Genomic DNA, 7,757 nt, shown 5'->3' on the forward strand with positions numbered 1-7,757 from the left:
CAGTCACCAGATCTCAATTTTACTGAGAATTTGCGGTCTACTTTCGAGAGAAGAGTACGTGGTAGCTATCCACCTGGATCATCTTTACGTTGATTTCCCACTATTCTGCAGGAAGAATGATGTAATACTCACTGGAAAACCATACGGGACTTGTATTTATCCATTCCGAGAAGACAGGAAGCTATTTTAAATGCCAGCATGTTTCCTACAGTGCAATAGGCATAGTAATGTGCTGTGTTTTTGGTGTTTCCGTATTTCTCTCCAATTCCTGTACCAACCAACGCATCTGGTTTGTAGACTTTGCTAGTTTGGTGAAATCTCGTCGCCCGAGGTCCGGCTATTATCAGACTACACCGTCGGGAAGCGTAAATGAACATTTAGTCTCTAATGAAAGTTGTTCTCCATGACGCGGTCTATCACCTCCATAGAAGGCAGCCGCCAGTGCTTTCCGCCAATTCTCTACGCTGGCCTAAAGCTTGTTGTCTGTGCCAAAATGTTGCCTTCATAGCCAGCGGTTCGTTTGAGCAGAGATGAAACTCAGTAGAAGACAATTACGGGCTGTATTGTGGGTAACCAAACATTTCCAATTGAAACGACGCAGGAACATCTTCATTGCCCTGCAGAATGAGGCTGAAAATTGTCTTGAAGAAGAAACCGCACGACAGTTATGTAATGTTGCTTGCATAGCTTCAGGGGAAAATTCTCACCAGGCCCTCGTACTTGGCGGGAGACACTACTTTCTATAACATCTTTACGCGCTCACTAAGAGCTCGGGAATGAAAAGAGCGACATAATTCTACCTAGAGTCATACTAGAGACACTGCCCAACACATCTTTGCAAAGCTTTATCGGATTTTCATAGTCGTTTCCATTTCGCGACCGATCGTAACTGACTTTCTGGACAGCCCTCGTATGAGTCGAGTGTCGGCTTTGCATACGGCATCACAATGGATGTTTCCGTGGGTGGAGGCTCCGAGCAAAACCATGGCTACAAGTCACCAACTTTCTCTTCCGAATGCGAAAATATTTTGTTGAGCCAAACCTACATAGGTAGGAATGATCATCAAAATAAAATAAGAGAAATCAGAGCTCGAACAGAAAGGTTTAGGTGTTCGTTTTTCCCGCGCGCTGTTCGGAAGTGGAATGGTAGAGAGATAGTATGATTGTGGCCCGATGAACCCTCTGCCAAGCACTTAAATGTGAATTGCAGAGTAGTCATGTAGATGTAGATGTAGATTCCTTTCGCCACATCTCACGAGCCCAGCACCTCACTTGATAGTTTGGGATGACGTTGCATACGGAACTCTATCACCTCCGGTTCGCATAGCCGATAATTTAGACGGCAGTCATTACATACATGACGTGATAAGGTGTGGGTTATCTCCGAGGTTTCGGTGCCATCTTCCGCAGCTCGTGGTCTGTCGGTCGCGTTTTCGCTTCCCGAGCACGGGGTCCCAGGTTCGATTCCCGGCGGAGTTAGGGATTTTCACCTGCGTCGAGGTGACTTGGTGTTAGTATTGTCCTTATCATTTCATCCTCATTCATGAAAGTGGCGAGATTGGGGTGAGCAAAGGTTGGGAATTTGTACGGGCGCTGATAACCGCGCAGTTGAGCGCCCCACAAACCAAACATCAGCGTCATTGTCATCTGTGCCATCCTGACCTACCTCGATACAGACGGTGTTCGTCTGTTGCTCTGAGCAACATGTTCTCCCGATCTCCCGCCCACTCAAAACATTGAATCGTACCACTCACCAGCCACTAAGATGGACGACTTTCTGAAATGTGTCGAAGCAGCATAGAATTGAGGTACCTGTATCTGTTATGCAAGCTCACTTCGACTCGAGGGCAAGCCGGGACAGAGCCATCGTTACTGCCAGAGGTTGTAGCTTTGTCTCCCAAGTTTCCCACTCTAATTGCCAGAAATCATCTACAAATTATAATAATTCATTCTTTCTATTACAGTATTCACTGTATATTGTTGTTTGGTATCCTTTTTGGTGTTGCACTTTTAATGGCCAGCAGTTTATTTACAAGCTTGTCCTCGGTGCAATCTTAATATGGTATGTCAAAATGTAGCTTTATTCTTTCAAATAAGCTTACCAGATGTCATTTACTCCCTTTTGAGTATCCAGATATTTTGTTCGCACTAAGGGCGTAGATATAGCGGCAGCAGTATTTTTTAAAGTAGTAATTTGTTTAGGTGCCGTTTTCCATCTTTTCCTGTTTTGTGCTAATCTTCTTCTACGTAGCTACTGCACCCAAAATCCTCTCGTAAATTGTCATAGAAATTCTGTCCTTGAACATATTGGCAGATTAAAATGTTGTGTCGGACCGGGCCTCGAAACCAGGACATCTGACTTTAGAAGACAAGTGCTTTATATGCGGAATTTATTAGTAGATGTCACGAAAAGAAGACACACTAGTACTGGAGGAGGTGGAAAGTTACGTGTTGTCAGTAGAATAGCAAAAACAGCAGTATGGGTCGGAGAGCTCAGCGGCTTCAAATGTGGACTAGACATTCGATGTGAAATACGTAACAAATCCGTCAGAGACACTTCAATCCTTCTAAAGCTGCCAAAGCCGACTGCTGGTTATCGAATTTGAAGTAGAAACGCGAAGGAACAACCACAGCTAAACTAAGACCAGGCGGATCTCATTTAATGACAGACAAAGACGGTCGATCATGGAGGACCGTGTCTGTACAAAACCACACGAAGTCAGCGGAAGGCATCACTCCTGAGTTCCAAAGTGCTACCAACAGTATAGCTATGTGTAGGGAATTAAAAAGAATGGGATACAGTGGTGGAGTAGCTCCGCATAAGCCACAGATTTCCGTAGTCATCGCTAAGCGACGATTGCGATGGCGTAAAGAGTAACGCCATTGGGCAGATGACGAATCCAGTGGAAGAGTTTGGCTTTGGTGGATGTTTGGGGAACGTTACCTTCCATCATCTGTAGTGTGTGTGTGAATTCCTAAGGGACCAAACTGCCAAGGTCATCGGTCACTAGACTTACACACTACTTAAACTAACTTATGCTAAGAGCAACACATGCTTCCATGCCTGAGGGAGGACTGGAACCTCCGGCGGTAGGGACTGCGCAGTCCGTGACAAGGCTCCTAAACCCGCGCGGCCACTCCGCGCGGCCATCTGTAATGCCAACAGTGAACCACGTAGGAGGTAGCATTACGGTATAGAGATCTTTTTGTGGTTAGGATGTGGTCTTCTTATTACGCTTAAGAAATTGCTAAATGCGGAAGAATATGAACACATTTCACAGCTTTGTGTGCTGCGTGCAGTAGAGGTGCAATTGGGGGACGTTGGTTGATTGATATCAAAATGACAACGCACCCCACCATAAAGTAACATCTGGGAGGCACTCTACTGACCTGTCCATAGTCTGCCTGAACCCAGTGGGATACCTTCGGGATGAGTCAGAACGTCAACTCCGCTCCGAGCCTCAGCGTCCAACAGCATGAACTTCTCTGGTTTCAGCTCATGACTAAGAATGGGCTGCCATTCTCCTACAGACATTCACACAGCTCATTGAAAGCGTCCCCAGCAGAGTTGAAGCCGTCATGGACGTGAAGAGTGGATACACTCCGTATGTCCGCTAATAAGTGTCCGGATACTTTTGATTAGATAAGGTATACTGACTATTCTTTTCACCTGGCCTTAAAAGCATTCCTTAGATTCGGTTGGCAATGTATCAGGTGGACTTATCACTTGCCTAACGTTATCAATATACCTGAGTTGTACTTGTGTGTGTCACTGTCAGGACATGCAGATCGTTTCACGGATCAGCTTTAAAGTCTGTCTACCAAAACATAGCATTCAATTACGGACGGATCGAGAGCCCGTATACTTGTATGCAGATGGTGGTATATGTCTAGGAAAAGTCTAACGCAATGGTATGTCTGCACCTGAAGATGGCTAATTTAATGAAGAAATTTCAATCACTGTAAAGGTATTGGGGTAACAGTATGTTCTAAGTCACCCCAATGCAGTTTTGGTCCATTTGGATTTCTACGTGCAGGTCTTGAACGTCTTAGCTTTCAGAACGGGATTTGTTAAGAAGAGACATGTTTCGATGGCCAAAAAGAAAACCGTGTGATGTTTCTTCGATGGCAGATTCCCAAAAACCAAATTTACGTTTTTTACCTATTTCTTTTACATATATTGATTTACTTAACACGGTACGATTGAGGCCATTAGTTATTCTATTACTTTAGGTTACAATCATTACGATAAACGTGTTATGAGATAGAACGCAACAATTAGAAGTTACTATAGTGCAGACAAAAGACACAAGTTTTTCGCAGAGGGCTCCTAAAGCCATTAACGAACAAAGGAAAAACTGTTTCTCGACAAAACTGTAAGTAATGGTACAAATTTAATTGTGCTTTTTGCTGGGGACTGAAAAACCCTACTGTTTCTCGTATGACCAAGTTTGAGCAAATAACGAACACCATTCTGTCTCCCTGAAAGATACCGCAGTAATTAGAAAAAACAGACTTAGCCATTCCGTAAGTAGTTATTTCTGTTTCTTTCTGCGTTGTAGTGGTATAATTCATTGTCGGTTATGTGGGCATACACAGAAACAGATTGCAGCACCTTTTCAGACTGCAAATTTCTGAAAACAGCCCACTGGAAAACAGATACGTAATGCAACCCATCATCGTGAAGGTATAAAAACTGCATTGTGTAACAGAATATGTTTTTTTTCTTATTGAAAGTACCTACATTATATACTTTTCAGAAAAACCGGCACTGTTTCCACACTGGGTTGGGAGACCATGCCACAGAACTACTTAAACAGCTAAGCACATCGTTATTTGCAAAGTTGGTATTGACAGACATAGGTATGTAACACAAAAATGAAAAAGTTGGGATACTTCGCTTACTTCCATGCCATAATGTCTAATGGATCACGTTTTGGGGTAGCTCAGCAAATCTAGCTAAAGTTTTCTGAATACAAGAGCGTGCAGCACGAATTATATGTGGTGTGAATGCAAAAAAGTTATGCAGAGCAATATTCGAGGAACGCGAGGAATGCTTTTCTACTTACCAGGATATTTATTCTTTAATAAAATGCGTAATAATTAATATATATCCTTTTCAAACCAACAGGTTACTTCATGGAATTAACACTAGAAATAAAAATAGTTTGTATAATGCTTTAAAGTAACCTTAGGTGAGAAACAAAAATTTTCAGTAATATGACAGCCGCCACAAAAAGATTAGCTACCCAAAAACTACAGTTTAAGGGGAGTCTAAAGGATTTGTTCGGGGCTTAGCTGCTACTACACTGAAAAAAAAAAAAAGTGTGTGAAATCTTATGGGACTTAACTACTAAGGTCATCAGTCCATAAGCTTACACACTACTTCACCAAAATTATCCTAAGGATAAACACACACACCCATGCCCGAGGGAGGATTCGAACCTCCTTCGGGACAAGCCGCACAGTCCATGACTGCAGCGCCCTCAGACCGCTCGGCTAATCCCGCGCGGCTACTCCACTGAAGAATTTGTAAGTAGAATCAGTTGACTCATATTTTAAGAATGATATAAACAACGAGAACGTTAAGCAAACCGTGTCTTCTTTAATGCATTAATGAGATATGCGTAAAAAAGAACACTGGAGCAAAAATTATCCGTCCCTCAGTAGATATCACGTTGATACCGAGTAACAACGCGTCAACCTTTGATAATGGACTTAGTTCGACGAGTAAGAGAGTCCGTAAGTTTCTTCACGTATGTCACACTCACCTGAAGCCACTAATTGTTGATTACATCCAACAGATCTATAAAACTGCGAGAATCTTGAATGATACATTTCACCCAATTGTCGAAATGATGTCAGAAACTTTCTATGGGATTCATATCGGGTGTGGTAGTGGCCCAGTCGAGGCGCTATACAATGCCTTATCGTTCGTCAAATCATAAACACATGTGTGCAGCCCTGTGAACGCGGTTGCTGTCATTTTGGAAGAAGTAGACGAAAGGGCGACACATTTTGGAAGAAGTAGAGAAAGGGCGACACTTGGTCACAGATAATGCTGGAATAAAGATCTCGTTTCGCATCAACGGTAACCTGAACGATTGAACAAAGATTAATGGTATGAAAAATACTCCCAAAACTTCACAGAACAACCTCCAACCTGAACTACGCCCTCCACGCTCTGTGAGTTAAACGCCTCATTGGCACTCGACGCCTTGGATCATTAGAAAAGAGGTTAAGTCGCTCTTACGTGGGGTCATACTACACGTCTGCACTGAGCTGTTGTCCAGTTTCTGTGCTGTTTGGCTCACTGCAGATATCCATCATTAAGTGCCACTGTCAGCAATTGGCTTTTGCAAGGTATGCAACTTCAAAAGTCTACTGCATGCTGTTCCCATCATATTTTTTGCTCGGGAACTGCATTCACTGGCAGCAGTAATTCCTGTCCAGTCTGAAAGCGACTGTCAATGACAAGGCGTGACACTTCTTTCTGGTCGCTGTGGGTTAGGCATTTTATGCGGCCAGTTTTTACGCCATGTTAGTCGTGTTATATGGTTATGAGTAGTGCACCATACCTTGTAGACAAATTAGACAGTCCTCATTAATTTTCCAACAAATCAGGCAGTTTCAGTTACAGTGTTGTCATGTGTAGTACGTCCAAAAACGTTAGCGCCTTTCTGCCATTCGGTCACGACTCCAGGTCAATCCATCTTACTGTGCTGATCCTATACAACCGTATAATACACAAACACCCACACACCCACCCACCCTCCCGCCCACACAACTTCAGTACCGTGGCTTAAGTCGGCGGTAGTGGGTCTTATAACCGCTTGTTACGAGTCCTGCATCAACTGCAGCGCTCCTAACCGACCACTATGCTTTTTAAAAGGTGTGAATAATATTATGTCTATTGAGGTTTGTACTTTGTAAACAACTTTCTGTTTGATGAGGCGTGGCTACAATAGCCTAAGAACTACCTTATATTGTTCTCTGTATCTAAATTTTCATGCTTGTCACAAGTTTGTATTAGCTTATAAATGGAAATATGTTTCAAATTTGGCACCTCACATCAATAAGGGACCATTTCATTTCGGGTCTGTGCAAGCAACGTTAGCGTATCTCGTCTTTTTTGAATATCTATTATATATTTTTGTTTGTAACACATGTTCTACGTCTTTGAGAATCTCGTCATACCATGGATCAAACTATTAACAAAGAGGGAAAATCATTTTGCCTCATTCTCTATATCATTCGGCATATTTTCTTTCTCGGTTTCCTTTACCTGTTTGAAAAGAGAGATCTCACCACGCGAAAAATGGAGAACAGCGCTGTCCAATTTGGACGTGATCACTCTGATTGCAATTGATGACCGACACGGCTGTCGTAGTGACCACCAGCGAATTCGTTTGGCTACTCACGAAACGTGAGAAAGCACTACATTCATGGGCTTACCCACATCTCGCGGACGGCCGTCCACACGCGGGACGAGGCACCTAATGTTGACGTGGATGCAGACGGGAAACCCGACCTCTCGATACACAGCTCCATCATCACATGGCACGTGCTAGTTAACGTGATTTGCGACTGCAGTGCTCTCCGGCAGCGGTTGTCAGCTGCATGTGCCTTCCAAACACACAATTTGTTTATAAAAATGGACACGCTTAAAATCCCTGCATTGGCTCTATTAAAACGCAAATTTCTTCCCTTGTCCATGTCCTAATCATGTTGTTCTATCTGTAACTTAGTCTACATAC

This window comes from Schistocerca piceifrons, chromosome 1 (genome assembly GCF_021461385.2).
Source record: "Schistocerca piceifrons isolate TAMUIC-IGC-003096 chromosome 1, iqSchPice1.1, whole genome shotgun sequence".
NCBI classification, from domain to species: Eukaryota; Metazoa; Arthropoda; class Insecta; order Orthoptera; family Acrididae; genus Schistocerca; species Schistocerca piceifrons.